At 39.0% G+C, this 15,922-nt stretch overlaps 1 non-coding gene across 1 annotated transcript; it reads right to left on the bottom strand.

Moving 5' to 3' along the window:
- Window positions 1-13,965: 13,965 nt before the first annotated feature.
- On the bottom strand, window positions 13,966-14,178 carry LOC130026677 (small nucleolar RNA U3). Its single transcript, XR_008792882.1, has one exon. It is a non-coding gene; the product is annotated as a small nucleolar RNA U3 (small nucleolar RNA).
- Window positions 14,179-15,922: the final 1,744 nt, after the last annotated feature.

Raw genomic sequence — 15,922 nt, 5'->3', positions numbered from 1 at the left:
GGGGTCCCAAAAGGGAATGAAAAAATACAGAAGGCAGGAAAAATTATGTCTACATTTCACAACCTAGAACCTGAACCAGTCTTGTTAATAGTTGTATGCACAACTCTTAATTACTGCAAATATTGTATAAGGATCTATTTGGTGATTATTAATATTTTGAGAAGAAATATTTATCTCCTGGGACTAAGAAAGTATGTTGTCTAAGACTTTACAAAATTATGGTGAATATTTGTGAGAAGACTAAATTGATATGGCTAATATATCTAGTAATGTTTTATTTAGACTAAAACGTAGAAATACTGGGTACTTGAAAAAGGAACCAAAATCTTTTGGTTTATTTTAAAATTCCAAATATGTATTTTATTATTTTTATTATTTTATTACTTTTTCCTCATTTTGAATGACTATCTTGATTAAGTATATTACTTATGTGTCTTAGAAACTATGATACATCTATGCAATAGAATATTCTGTAGCTGTTAGGAAATAATAAAGTTATAAATAAATGGATGGGCATGAAAAGTATAAAACTGAGTGAAATGAATCAGAAGAGAGAGACAGACATAGAATGACTGCACTCATTTGTAGGACAGTAAAAACAAGAGCCAGGAGGATTGGTCCGTGATTGGAAGCCTTCTTCAAATGCTAGGGAAGAAGAGAGATGGGATAGAGAAGAAACCACTATGACAAAGATAATTGGTAATCATCAATCTGGATAAGAACTGTGCTGAAAATAGGTAAAAGAACAAACATGATAACCTCTCAATATCTTCCTGGTAAACCCAAAAAGGAGAAAGGGGGAGAGAGAGAGAGAGAGAGAGAGAGAGAGAGAGAGAGAGAGAGAGAGAGAGAGAGAGAGAGAGAGAGAGAGAGAGATCCTGCCATAGAGATATAGAGATAGGCTGGGGAGGGGAGAGGGAAAATGGAGACATTGGTGATGGGAAATGTGCACTGGTAGAGGGATAGGTGTTGGGATATTGTATGACCAAAACCTGACAATGAACAAATTTGTATCTGTGTATCTTTCAGTGGTTCAATAAAAAAACAAACAACAAAAGAATTTTTAAGTAACATTAGCTATTTGGTCAAGAAAGGAACTTTGAATTCACATACTTGCCACTCAGGTCAACAATTTAGAAGACAAAAGAAGTTAAAAGTTCTGTTGTATGATAATTATTATTTAATTATTGGATGTTATGGATAATGTGTCATAGATTAGGGACCATGTAAAGACAGAGACTTTTAGTAAAAGGGATCAAAGACATCGAATAACTGCCCTCACAGTGAAGAATGGGAATTCTTATGATGATTGATCTAGAAAGTCATTGTATATTTTCTGAATAGTTCAAAGCACAAAGAGTCTGAGTCTTGTTTCTTCCAACTCTGAGCAAAATCATAGGTGAGGATAGTGGCAGGTCATATGAATAATAGTCTTTACTCGTGCCTATATGAAAACAAAGTAGCTGAAAGTTATAAAGAGGACTCATCCATTTGCAAAAAGCAACAAAGTCAATAGAACTTTTCCAAAAAAATTTTTGGAGTTTTTAAATAAGGTTTTATAGATTCATGTGTGTTTCTCTTCAGAAGTGAGCCTCAAAGATCCATTTTAATGATACGCTAAAATAAACATGTTTTGTGGTACATTTGGTGTGCAAGAGAGGAAGAGGGGCAAAGTTTTAGCCATGTAGAGAGAAAATTGTACTTGATACAGAGCCAAGTCACCGAGGACTTGTATCTATTTTCTTCTAGTAAATTGTATGAGTTTGGGTAATTATTGCTTATCTCTAAACTTAAATTCCTCTTGTATACTATATGAATTTCTTTAGTCCCCTTCAATATTGTGAAAGAGACAAAAGATTCTTGTGCAAAATAATTCTTTGCAATGTTTTCCAGATTTAGAATCATGTAATTACTCCAAAAACTTTTCTGCTATTATATGCATACCAATACCCCTTTAAATTATATTTAGGCCAAGCCATTCATGATTATGGCCTAAACTTGTTTGAGTGATCTTGTTATTATCTAGAAAACAGAATAGTTAAGGGAAGAAGTACATATACTTTAGTAATAGGAAGGTCTAGTGAATTAGAGAAAACGCTGGTGAATTTCTTCCCTGCTTGGTTCATAGTTTCATTGTTTCTTTGGAGGCGTGACAGCTTTTTCATTTAGCAAATATTAATTGGCCACCTACTATGTGCAAAGATCTTTTGTCTGAACTGTAAATAAAACAGAAGCCCTTGGCATTGTTGGTTTGAGAATTATTCCCTTTAATAAAGTTCCTCTGCTTACATCACTGATTTGTTCTCATTTATTATTTTTAATTTTTAGGGCCTCTAAAGCAGTGTTCAGGAGGCCCACTTTTAGCTGTAGTTAGTCAACCAAGACAGACTGTTCAATGGAATACCCTATAATACAGAGCTGCAGAGATGTTGCACCCAGCAGTGCTAGTGGCATCAAGGACTACTTCTAGAGGGACCAGGCGGAGGATGGGGTAGAGGGTGTGAAACGGGAATTGAGCTTGGGTGCTTTTGCATTTAAGGTATATGCTCTTGACTCTTGAGATATTTCCCAGTTTGATCCTAATTCTTTTAAAAGAGAAATAATCACCAATGTAAGAATAAATGGAATAATGTTCAGGCTGGGTAAAGAGATGATCTTCCTGGGAAAAAAAATTGCAGCAGATAAATTTGCCTGCAAGGAATATGAGAGGACAGAATTCTACAAACCCCAAATCACATTTTCTGCCTGTAGGTGAAAAGCGCCAACAATATCCAAAGCCACTTCTATCCAAAGTCACCCTTTTTTTAAATATAAAGCCATCTTGCATAGACACAACTGTCATATGGTACAATTTTGCCTGCCAAAAAATTAATTGGCTCTGGCTGACTTTGAATTCATCCCAGATTTATAGAAAACTGAAAGGTTTGTCTACCTAAAAAAAAACTTGATAAACCCAGTACCAGGTTTTTTATAAAAACCTGAAACCAAGAAAATTTCTTCTTTAGTGTAGAGATAATCACAAACTCTAATTATGAGGCCTTTAGGGAACACAGGAAAAGACAGGCACAGAAAGAAAAATACCAGAAGCGAGTAGTTAAGGAGAAACAATCAGGAAAACAAGTAGGAATCAGTAACTGCTAAAATTTATAATTATTTTTGCATTAACAGTGTTTATGAGATATATAGCACTTAACATAAATCTCTGGATAAGCACTGTAGCACTGTCCTCCCGTTATTTATCAATTTGATCAAGCAGGCACCAGTAACATCTTTATTGTGAGACTTGTTGTTACTGTGTTTGGCATATCAAATACGTCTAGGCTTTGTCGTGCAGGTGCCATACTCTCGGTAGCTTACCAGACTCTCCGAGAGGGTGCCAGGCTCTCCGAGAGGGACCAGCAATATTGTTAAAAGTAATGATTTTCAGAACAAATGCCAAATCTATTCAAAGGTTGGTCAATAAATTAAAAATACAAATAAGAGAAAACTATAGTCTTAACTCTGTTTAGCTTCTTATCTTTTGTCATCTGATTTGCTTACTGATATTCAAAGAGTTAGTACTAAATAGGAAAATAATTTAACTGGTAATGGTGTTTTAGGCATTGATTGGGAATACCACATAGTTGATAATAAAATAATAAAATTAATTGGGTGACTTAATAAAAAATCATTCCCAATATTTTATTTCAGGGTTTTGTTATTAAAATGTGCCAGTCTACCAAATTGTGGCATACATTTTGCCCTTTCATCCTTAGACTTAGTTCAAGATAATCAATAGGATCTATTCTGATTGCCTTTGTACTTTATTCTGTGAGATTTTTTTCTTCTTATATTTATTTATTGAATCATTGTGGGGAAAGTCACAAATCTTTCAAGTTTAAGTCTCGGTCATACAATGATCAAACACCTTTCCCTTCACCAGTACTCATTTTTCACCACCAAGTACCCCAATATGCCCCCCCACCCCTCCCAATTCCTGTAAGGCAGATAATTTCTACTTAATTATTTTCTACATTAATTACATTCATTATTTTGACAAAATGCACCATTATTGTTTAGAATTCCCCCCTCCCCCACAATCAGAATTGCTGAAAAGGCATTGTGAAATACTTTGTTTTCTCTAGCTGGTTATGAGAATCATATAATGTTGCATGGCCACAATAGTGGCCACGCGATTTTGGATTTCTGCAAAGAGCCAGATAATTACAAGATTGGTTTCTGTGCGTCTGGTGTTATGGCTGTCCTGGAGAGCCTCTTGTGGGGAGAAACTGGTAACCTTGGTAGGGTGTGAAGAACGAGCCAGTACTGCCCCCCCTTACCATGAGATTGCAGTTGCCCCATCACCGCAGGCTCATACCTGGCTTTCCAATAAGCTCTGAGGTGGCGGCCACCCTGCTGCTGGGGGTGGGGGTAGGCAGAAGGGAGCAACACCCTTTCTCTCCCAGGGAGGCTTGGTGCCGTAGTTTTACGCATGGTCCACTCTCTTTTCTGCCGCAAGCTGCCGGGTTCTAGATTAAGTCCTTTTGCCCCTGGAACCATGGCTGTGCTGGAAAGCCACTCATGGGGGGGGGCAACTGTTGACATCGGTAGGGTGTGAAGGACGAGCCGGTATCGCCCCCCTTCCCATGAGACTGCAGTTGCCCCATCACTGCCTTCTCATACCTGGCTTTTTAATAAGCTCTGAGCTGGTGGCCATCTTGTATGCAGTCCAGATGCATTTCTGCCAAAAGCTGCTGGGTTTCGAGATTTTTTTTTTCTGAGTCTCTGGGATCATGGCTGTTAATCAGCTTGATCAGGAGCCAGAGAGGCTGTTTGTAGGCGGCGACTCAGGGTCTCATTGGGATGGGGAGGAAAGGGCCGGTTCCACCCACATCTGGTTAGGCCCCACGTGTCTCGTCACTGCAGACCCAAACCTGACTGTCCAGTGACCTCCAGAGAATGGCTGTCACTGGGCCGCCAGAAGGAACAGGCCAAGGCATGAAACCTATTCCCACCTGGAGTGGCCCAGAGCCAGTAACCTACTGCAGGAACAGGACGATTTCTCTGCCAAAAGCCTTTGAGTTCCGAGATTCATTTCTGAGTCTCTGGGATCATGACTGTTAAGCAGTTCAATCAGGAACGAGAGAGTCCATGCTTCCAAGTATATAGCTGAGCTGGAGGTGGTTTGTGGGTGTGTCCCCCACATACCTAACTTTTGGCCATTTACTTTCTTGGTAAACTTTGCCCCAAGTTTTTGGTGTCTGGCCAAAGGCACAGCAGCAATTTTGGGGTATCTGAAAGTCTGATGGTGCCAGCAGGCTGCTGATGCACTCACCTCACAGGTATAGATTGACTTGCTGGAGGCACCATACCCCAGAGATTTTTTGTTTTTTTTTTAGGTGGAGACAATTGAACCACTTGCTTTTTCTCCAGGAAATCTTATTTCCTCCATGTGCTGTTTGGATATTGAAACTCCTTCAAGTTTCTTATTGAAAAGGAAACATTTGAAAATGTGACTATTTCATTAATACAGTAGATTTTGAGCCCTATATAGCCAATCTTGAAAACATGCAAACTCCAGCATTTATTCATTTAATGCAATATTAGAACAGTGCTAGAGCATAAAACCAGGTGGCAAATTATGTTAAGCCTATACCTGATAAACAAAAATCAGAGGACTGATGATACTGTATATTTGAGGATGGTTGCATTTAACTGGATTAAATATAGTTGGTCTTAGAAAGACGTGACTATGGTGTCAAGAGTCTAGTCTGAGGAAATGATAAACATTAAGGAAGATTACAAATCTACTGATTAGGAAATATTATCAAAGGGCTGGAGTGATAGCACAGCGGGTAGGGCGTTCACCTTATAAGCGGCCAACATGGCCGACCCGAGTTCGATTCCTCCGCCCCTCTCAGAGAGCCCGGCAAGCTACCGAGAGTATTCGATATGCCAGACACAGTAACAACAAAGTCTCCAATGGAGATGTTACTGGGCCCGCTCGAGCAAATCGACGATCAATGGGAGGGCCTTTACTTTACTTTACTTTACTTTACTTTACTTTACTTTACTTTACTTTACTTTTTACTATCAAAGGCAACCTCCCCATCCCTGCCATGCTGGCCTCCCTTCAGAAGTATCTGAAATGACTAACAGGAAGGGTTTGGTGAGCTATGTAGAGTCATTATAAATTAGGAAGCAGAACATAAAAATTACTATTAAGTTGGTCTCTTTTGCATATTTTAAAAAATATTTATGGATTTTATATGGTATATGATAATGACAGAGAGAAGCAATAAGTAATGAAGAAACCTGAATAGAAGAGGCATGTAAGAGACAGTAAAGGACCCTGGCTCTGAAGTCCTTTACCTGTACAATTTACCTGTAAGATGCTGTTAGTTATTAAAAGCTGTGTGACCTTAAGCAACTTACTTTATAATTCATGTAAAAACGCAGGCATAATAATAGCACAAACCTTATGCATCTTTCAATAAGAAATTATCTGTTGATAGATATAAAGTACCAAATTCTGTATATAATATTTACCTCTATTAGGTCTCATATTTTGATTATCATGGTTTTATCTTGAGTCAGATCATCTTATTATAGCTACCTGTCCTTGAGTATGTCAGAACCTTCGAACCTCTTTTTTCTTTAAAGTAAAATAGAAATAATAGTAGTGCTACCCTACCTGAAAAACTATTGCACTTATAAATTATAAATTATTTTGCCAATATATCTTATTCACTGACATTGACTTACTGACTTTGGCATCTACATCCTCTCATAGTGTGAGAAAGTTGAGATTAAATTATTAATGTTAAGACAAATGGAAACAAGAGCTGGGGAAAATGAGCCCTATATAAACTGTTTTGGAAATCTAAACGGATAGAGTCGCAATAGCTAATAGTACTGAGATTCCTCTAAAAATAAAAATATGACTGTCATCTAATTCAGTAATTTCACTTCTGGGTATATATCCAAGGAAAAATGTGAGCAGAATTTCAAAGAGATATTTGTGCTCCTATTTGCATTGCAGCATTATTTACAATAACCACTATGTGGAAATAATATATGTGTAAATACATATATATATGTGTACATCATATTTACATTTTATAAATAATAGAATATTATTGAGCTATACGGCATCATGAAAAATGAAATGAGTCAAAAACAAATACTCCATGTAATCACACATATATGAAAGTTAAGTTTAAAAACAAAAAATCAAACTCATAAAACTGAGTAAGTATAAAGTAGTTTCCAAGGAATATAGTGTGAGAAATAGGGTGAGGAAGATACAGGGGTACAGAATTGTAGTTATAAGACAAGGTTCAAGGATTTAATGTAAATAATGCCATCTCTAGTCAGTAACAGTATTATACCATTGAAACTTTCTAAGAGAACTGAACTGAAACATAAACACATAAAAGATAAGTATGTGTGTCAGGCAATAGCTGTGTTAATAATGGTGGGGAAAATCCTTTCACAGTCTATATAAATATCAAATCACTATGATTTGTACTTACAAATCATCTTACAATTTTATATGTGATCATACCTCAGTAGAATTGAAAAAAAACCTATGATAAATGCAATAAGAATATATCTTAAAACATGTCTAAGTTTAGTAGAGTTGGAATAAAATCACAACATAGTTACAAACATGATGAGTCACAACCAATATCAATATCAGTTATTTACAATGTTACCCTTCCTTTTGACCATGAAATTCAAAAGAGCAGAGGTCACTGAAGGTATGGTGTCACCAGTAGGTCAACATTTACCTGCGGAGCAAGTGTATCGGTAGCCTGATGGTGACTTTAGACTTCCTGATACCCCAAAACTGCCATTGTGCCTTTGGCCAGACAACAAAAACTTGGGGCCAAGTTTACCAAGAAATTAAGGGGCCAAAAGTAAGGTATGTGGGAGCCACACTCACAACCTACATCCAGCTCAGCTATACAAGCTGATTTATTGGTCTTATTTCAGAGACTCATAAATCTTGAAGATCAAAAGCTGCAATTAGGGTCTGCTGTGCAGTGCTCTGCAGGTGAGCGGGCATATCCTGCAGGGCATAAGCCAATAGTTTATTTCTCTGGAAAAGATGGAAGCAAGGGCTATGATCCAGAGACACACAAAAAATCTTTGAGCCGAACAGCTCGCTGCAGAGATTTCTCCAGACCCTAATTATCTAAAAGTTTAGAATTCCAGGAGCATGCGGCTGCTCTGCGACATCTTATGCTACTCATAACAAGCAATACAAAAGAGAGTATGGGGGAAGATTGTCTGTCATAGAGGAAGGGGAAGGAGTGGGATGGGGGAGTATGGGAACCTTGGTGGTAGAAGATGTTCTCTGGTGGAGGGTTGGGTGATCGATCATTGTATGACTGAAACTCAAACAGGAAAGTTTTGTAGCTATCTCTTGGTGATTAATAATAATGATAACAATAATAAAATAAAATTGATACTCTTAATAAAAATGTAATGTAGAATTCATGCCCAGTTCAATCAGCTTAATCAATAGCTGAATAAATAGCAGTACTCTTAAGTTAAAAAAAAAAAAAGGGAGCCGGGCGTCAGAGCAATCGCACAGTGGAGAGGGCTTTTGACTTGCATGGAGCCAACCTGGGTTCATTCCCTGGCATCCCATATGGTCCCCTGAGCACCCCCAAGAGTCATTCCTGAGTACAGAGCCAGGAGTAATCCCCATGTATCTCCAGGTGTGACCCAAAAAGCCTCCCCCAAAAAATCATACATAAAAGAGCAAAGGGCACTTTTCTTGAATTTTGTTTCATAAAGTTTAACTAAATGTCTAGAGCAACCTATAGTTAAAAACTTTATGCTTATTTAATTGAAAAAATGGAAAAAACAAAGGCATTAAATAATTTACATTAATTGTGCATGCTAATAAATACTATGGTGGCAGTAAGTTTATATAATTATATTGTCCTTGTTTTTTAAGCAAAAATTATAAAATAACAAATTCAGTGCATTAGTATCTAAGGAATGTTTTAGAAAATCTAGCACCTCCCTCCTGTTTTAATTTTCTTTTTTTTTAAATTTAGTCACCATGAAATTACATGATTCATGATTGGATTTCAGGCATACAGTGTTTCAGCATCAATCCCTTCATCATTGTCCACTTTCCTCCACTACTGCACCCAAATTTTTATTTGTCTCCCACTCACCAGTCTGCTCCTACAAGAGATACTTTATATAATAATGTTTTGCACTGTGATTTAAAGTAGTATTAATGGTAGGGTTTCATATATAATACTTGAACACTTTTCAATACCACCTCCTACTCCAGGTTCAACACTCCTCTCAACCAAAGATTTTGCCCCCTCATTGTTCTATCCCCTAGCCCCCTCAAGTAGCATGTTGCCTATTGAATACCAGTTCTCAGATACTTTGTTTCCAGTGTCTTCTGGTATTCCAGTGTCTTTTGGAATAATAATGGTATTATTATTCCACCATTATGTTTCTTTATGCCCCATATGTTGAGGGACATCATTCTGTTTTGGCTTCTCCTCCTAACTTCACTCACATGATACTCTCTAGGTCCCTTTATGTGGCAGCAAATTTCATGTTTATCTTTTCTTTTGGTAGAGTAATATTCCAGTGTCTATATTTACCAGTTTCATTATCCAGACATTTGGTCTTGTAGACTTGGGTTGTTTTCAGGTTTGGGTTGCTGTGAATACTGCTGCAAGGAATACTAGGATGCAAATGTCTTTTCTGTGGAGCCCTTTGATACATCTTAATCAATAGAGATATTACTATATCCTGGGGTTTTGTGTGTTTTTTTTAATTCGTTGCAGACTGCCTAGTTTTAGGTGATAGATTCTTATGTGAAAACTTGGGCCTTGTAAGTATTGAGTCAGACAAGTAATAATTTGGGGGGATCTACTTATGTTTAGGGCTATCCCAGCTTAGTGTTTGGAGCGGCTGGAGCGATAGCACAGCGGGTAGGGCGTTTGCCCTGCACGCAGCCAACATGGCCGACCCGAGTTCGATTCCTCCGCCCCTCTCGGAGAGACTGGCAAGCTACCGAGAGCATTCGATATGCCAGACACAGTAACAACAAAGTCTCCTGGAGACGTTACTGGGCCCGCTCGAGCAAATCGATGATCAACAGGAGGGCCAGTGTTTGGTTGGCATGCCTTAGAATAGTGTTGCTTAGAAAGCTTGTAGTGTTGGGAATCTAACCCTCTAACCCAGGGTCTCAGACATGTAAGTCAATGCTTTACTGATGTCATATTCTGACCTCCAAAATATTAATAGTCTTTGACTGCATCTTTTTTTCCTTCAGAAGATGATTCTGAGAGCATTTTATGATAGAAAGAAATCAGTATTTATTTTTATTAATTCTAGATACTTCCTTTTATACTTTGAAAACATTGTCATTTTCACCTCTCCCAAAACCATTAATATTTTAATCAAAATGAAAGTTCTTAGTCAAAGAAACTAAAATGAAATTAATGTTTTATTAAACATTTTTGCTTATTAATAACTTTATGTTTTCTTGAATAATTTGAATATTTAAAGAACTTCTCAAGGCAAATCCTATCTGGAAAGTAAGCCTCACATGTTTATCGGCATCAGTATTCTAAATAGTTGCTACTACTTTGTTACTATTATTGTTACCTTGCTTTTCTTTGGCTTTTATTTTTCATGTACAATAACCATAATGATATAAAATGATCACAGAGTTCTTGCCACATGTTTGTCACTGTTTTAATCTTTCAATTTACTCATTTATACATTATAACCATTTTGTTATGAAGGCACTTTTAACATACTCTGTTTTACCCAAGCAAACTAGACAAAAAAGGATAACAATTTGCCTAAGATCACAAATTTGGGGTTGGAAATCACAACATACTAATCTACTGTGGGATTTCATTTCTTCTTCATTATGGGAATCTGAGTTGTCAGGATTTCAAATCGAGACTTACATATCAACAGGTATTAATTTACTTAGAGGTACAATATTGAAGCCCATTTATAATCTGGACTGTTCTTCCCAATTAAAAATTCAGATAACTCTAAGAAATACCTCCTCTCTCAACATCAAATGTTAATTCTAAGGCTAGTTATTTAGTAGATTCCCTGATTCAGCAGAAAAAGATTATAAAGATAACCACCTATTAGATTTAGAAAAAAGAATGTTTCTGCATTTTATCATATTAGATAAACACTGATTTTGAAAGGTTAAATGTTTATTTCAAGTAAAAGAGATCAAATAAAAAATTTAAAATGCAGCAAGGAGCACAGGTACTATTGCTGTGTGAGAATGATGGTTTTTCCATCTTAGGTACTCTCAGTTGGGGATTAAATAATTCAAAGGACTTTCCTTTCAGGTGTTTTACATGTTTCTGTTTACTAAAGAGATATAAGGAAATATTTATATTTATGTATGGATTTGGGATGTAGAATTTCAACTAAAGTTAGTTATTTAACTTTGAAATTTCTATTCCAGATGAAACTCTAAAATCATTATCAAATTACCTACAAGAAAACCTCAGTGAATTGAAAGAATATCTACTATTCATATTTTTTAGTATATTAGTTTTCCTCTTCCCCCTTTAGCCAAGAATAGCTGCACTTAGTTTTCTCAATGAAAAGAAAGTTATAACTTTTTAAGTATCTGAGAATTAGGGTATGAAAACTTGAAATAGAGTAAATAGCATGGAAATAGACTGAGTTCAATAAATTGAATATACATTTATGAATGGGCTGGAGTGATAGTACAGTGGTAGGGCATTTGCCTTGCATGCAGCCAGCCTGGCCGAGCCAGGTTCGATTCCTTCGCCCCTCTCAGAGAGCCTGGCAAGCTACCAAGAGTATCTCGCCCGCATGGCAAAGCCTGGCAAGCTACCTGTGACGTATTTAATATGCCAAACACAGTAACAACAAGGCTCACGATGGAGACGTTACTGGGCCCGCTCTAGCAAATCTATGAATAACGGGAGGACCGTGACCGTGTTATTTATGAATAGCCAAGGGGCCAGTGAGAAAACACAGGGGCTAATGTGCTTCTCTTCTATGCAGCCATCTCTGGTTAGATCTTTGGCACATCATATACTCCTCAAGCACTGCCAGGAGTGGCCACTAACCATTAAGCTAGGACTAAACCCTCATCACTGCTAGGTGTATCCTCAGTCCCTCACCACCTACCCCCAACAAAATAAATAGCACATTGGAAGTAAAACTTGTTCTCCAAACTAAACTGTCTTTTTGTGTGGTAGTGGTCTTCTGGTTTCAGTGTGTCTGGGAGCTTAGTAAGAGTCTCTCAAATTCATTCTTTTTCCTGGTATTGCTATTTATATAATCACATGAAGCCTGAACATTTCAACTTGACAAAATTCAATCCTAAAAAACTGTAGTCCTAGTTATTTCCTAGGGCTTCTTTTTTTTCTCCTAGATTTAATAGCACAGTTTACTGCCCTTTAAAGGTTTGTTGAAAGCATTCTATAGAAAAAAGTTAGCAGATGTTGTATTTATATTTGTTACTGAGAAAGTTTTCAGAAACTTGAGCAAAGGTTTAAAATTATTTTTTGTAAGTAAAACTCCTTCAACAGTCTCAAGATACCATTATAATTTTTTTCCAGTTTTCAGATGCATCTCTTTTCCATTATTTATACTGTATCACTGTCATCCCTGTCACCAAATTACTCAAGTGGGCACCAGTAACGTCTCTATTCCTCCCAGCCCTGAGATTTTAGCAGACTCTTCTTACTCATCTTTTCCCAATGGTTGGAGGCTCTTTCAGGGTCAGGGGAATGAGACTTACTGTCATTACTGTATCTGGCATATCGAGTACACCACGGGGAGCTTGCCAGGCTGTTCCTGTGCAGGTGGAATACTCTAAGTAGTTTGCCAGGCTCTTCGAGAGGCATAAATGGGTAGGAAGTGTCTTATAAGTGTCTGGAAAGTGGCCTGGAGCATGGCGGTGGTTGGGCAGTGAAGGTCGGCTGTTGGGCTGGGTCCCTTGGGGTGGGGAGGGCTCTCACGCACCCCACAGCCTGGTGCAGAGTCTGGTGGCATGGTTCTGGGAGCCTCCTTTTATACTACCATCTGGGAGGAGCATCCATTAGTTCTGGAGGATGGCGGATGAGGAGATTATCTGGTGCTGGCAGGGTGTGGCTTATTGGTGTGATCCCTGAGTCACTGGAGACTGGGGAATCAGGCAGAGGATCTCTGTTCTTAGTCCTGTTGAGTCCAGAGTCCAAGGTCACAAAGTTCCAAATTATCTGGGTTCTGTAGGACTTCATTCATGCGTGAGGTTCTGCCTGAGCGTCCGGAAAGCAGCTTGGAGTGTGGCGGTGATTGGGCGGTGGAGGTCAGCTGCTGGGGCTGGGTCCCTTGGGGTGGGGAAGGCTCTCACCCACCCCATAGCCTGACACAGAGTCCCATTGATTTCTACATAATATGTAAAATAAGCATCTTGACTTTCTTCCTTACGATGGTCAAATATTCTTCTCTAGAATTACTTGACTAGTTTCTTATATCTTCACATTCAATGTCTTCCACTGGTCAAATTTTACACCTTTCAAAACACAAGGTACAAAGAAGTGAACATGGAGACTTCTAAATGCAAATTTCAAGGTATGGAATTAAAGAAAATTAGGGACACTCTCAGATGTAGCCCTGGAGCCTAGAGACAAGATCACATGACACTATTGCTAGTCCCCAAGCAGCACATCATTGCAGGTTCCAAATATAGAATTATCAGGCCTGTACAGCCAGGTAGAGTATCACCTCAAATGACCCTCACTACTCCTGTATACTTCTAGGAAGGCTTACCATCCAAACTTGAAAAGACCTATTACTCTGGGGTGTATGTGTGTTTGTATGTATGGTGGAGATGGCGTGGTACACATAGCTTCTAGATACATAAGAATATTGAATTTAGTGTTAGGTGTTCCCCTCCTATCCTCACCCGTCCCCTGCTCCCTCCCGCTCCCCCATGAAACCACTCAGGCTACATCCTCTCCTTCTCCCTCTTCCAGAGGAAGAAAAAAATGATCATCAATGTTAAAAGGCAGTTGCTAAACCAACACCTAGAACTGGCTTGATGCTCCAGAAAATATGCTCTGGCTCTTCCTCATGGGTTTCGGTGCTATACACAAATGGAGAAACTTCTCTAGTAATGAACTCAGAAATGATACAGGAAAGTATGGTCTTCTAGTATTAGGTTTTTTAAGCTGAATGTTTTTATGCAAAACCAATGAAGTCCGAGTTGTAGTTTCTGTAAAATATGAATAGCAAGGTGTAGGATGACATTGCTTTGTCCTTTCTTCCTTGCCACAAGGAGCTTAGATTTATCAAGTCACACCCATCAGAATGATCCCAAGTCAGTCCCATTCTTTTGTTTATCTGTAACCATTTCTCTATGCTCTCTTCTCCAACAAGTTATTCAGCTTATTCCCTTAGTCATTTAATCACTTAACTTCCCGTTAGTCGTCGATTTGCTTGGATGGGCGCCAGTAACGTCTCCATTAATCCCTGTCATGTGCCAGTGTAGCCCAATGGCATCTGTTCGCTCTGGGAACATGAAGAGCCTCAAACCGATCGTTCATGATCTTGATGAAGAAGTCTGACCATCTGGTAGATGGGCGGCCATGCGGTCTTTTGACATCCTGTGGGATCCAGTCAGCAACAGCTCTAGTCCAGCAGTCATATTTAAATCTCATTACATGACCAGACCATCTGATTTTTGACACTTTGGTGAACGAGACAGCGTCCCTGATTCTTGAACGTCGACAGGTGTCGGAACTCCGGATTCTTTCTCTCATTTGAGTGAAACGTGATATTCCAAGCATAGCTCTTTCAATTCCTCTTTGGAAGACCCGAATAGCATTCTCATCCTGTTTACGTAGGGCCCAGGTCTCTGAGGCTATGTTAATGCAGGAAGAACAGTGGAATCAAATTATGTGCCCGGAGCCGGAGGTTCTTCGTCCTCTTAGGTATTTCTTCGAAGTTCATGAAGGCGTTCCAAGCCGCTCTCTTCCTCCTGGGCAGCTCGGGTGCCAGGTCCTTTGTCATGTTGACTTCTCGACCTAGGTACACATAGCTGTTGCATTCGGAGATGGTCGTTCCGTTGAGAGCGAATGGGGCCTCAGGGACGAGGCTGTTTCTCATAAACATTGTCTTCATAAGATTCAGCTGTAGTCCCACCTTTCCACACTCATGGTCAAAGTCGGCCAGCATTTGTGCCTCTTGGCTGATGTTTGGTGTTATTAAAACAATGTCATCAGCAAAAAGGAGGTGGTGTAGTTGCCGACCATCTATCTTCACTCCCATTCCTTCCCATTCCAGTCGTCGCATGATGTTCTTGAGGGTGAACTGAAGCGTTTCGGTGAAATGGTATCTCCCCTGCCGAACCCCTCTCTTGACATCGATGATTACTTCTTTGTAGAATGGTGAGATCCTGGTAGTGAATCCGCAATACAGCTCATGGAGGATCTTGCTGCATTGGGCTTGAATGCCCTGATTGGCTAGGGCTTCAATGACCGCTTCCATCTCAACAGAATCAAAGGCCTTCTTTATATCAATGAACGTTAAACAGAGGGTCATCTTGAACTCCCGAGAAACCTTAATGAGCTTGGTTATCGTGTGGATATGGTCGATGGTGCTGAATCCTTTGTGGAACCTGGCTTGTTCGCATGGTTGTCTTTCATCTAGTGTTCTGCCAATCCTATTCAGGATGACTCGAGTGAACAACTTGTCGATGACAGACAATAGGCAGATCGGGTGATAGTTGCCAATGTCATGGATGTCTCCCTTCTTGAACAGTAGTATGGTACTGCCGGTTTTCCACTGGAACGGAACCTTGCATTCAGACAGGTAGCGTGTGAAGAGCCAAGCCAGTGTATTGATGAGTACTGACGGCAGGTTCTTCAGGTGTTCAGGTGTGGCCTTGTCTGGC

Source organism: Sorex fumeus, unplaced genomic scaffold (genome assembly GCF_029834395.1).
Source record: "Sorex fumeus unplaced genomic scaffold, SorFum_2.1 ptg000034l, whole genome shotgun sequence".
NCBI lineage: Eukaryota > Metazoa > Chordata > Mammalia > Eulipotyphla > Soricidae > Sorex > Sorex fumeus.
Note: the sequence above shows the minus strand (reverse complement) of the source record. Positions and strands in the feature narration are given on the sequence as shown.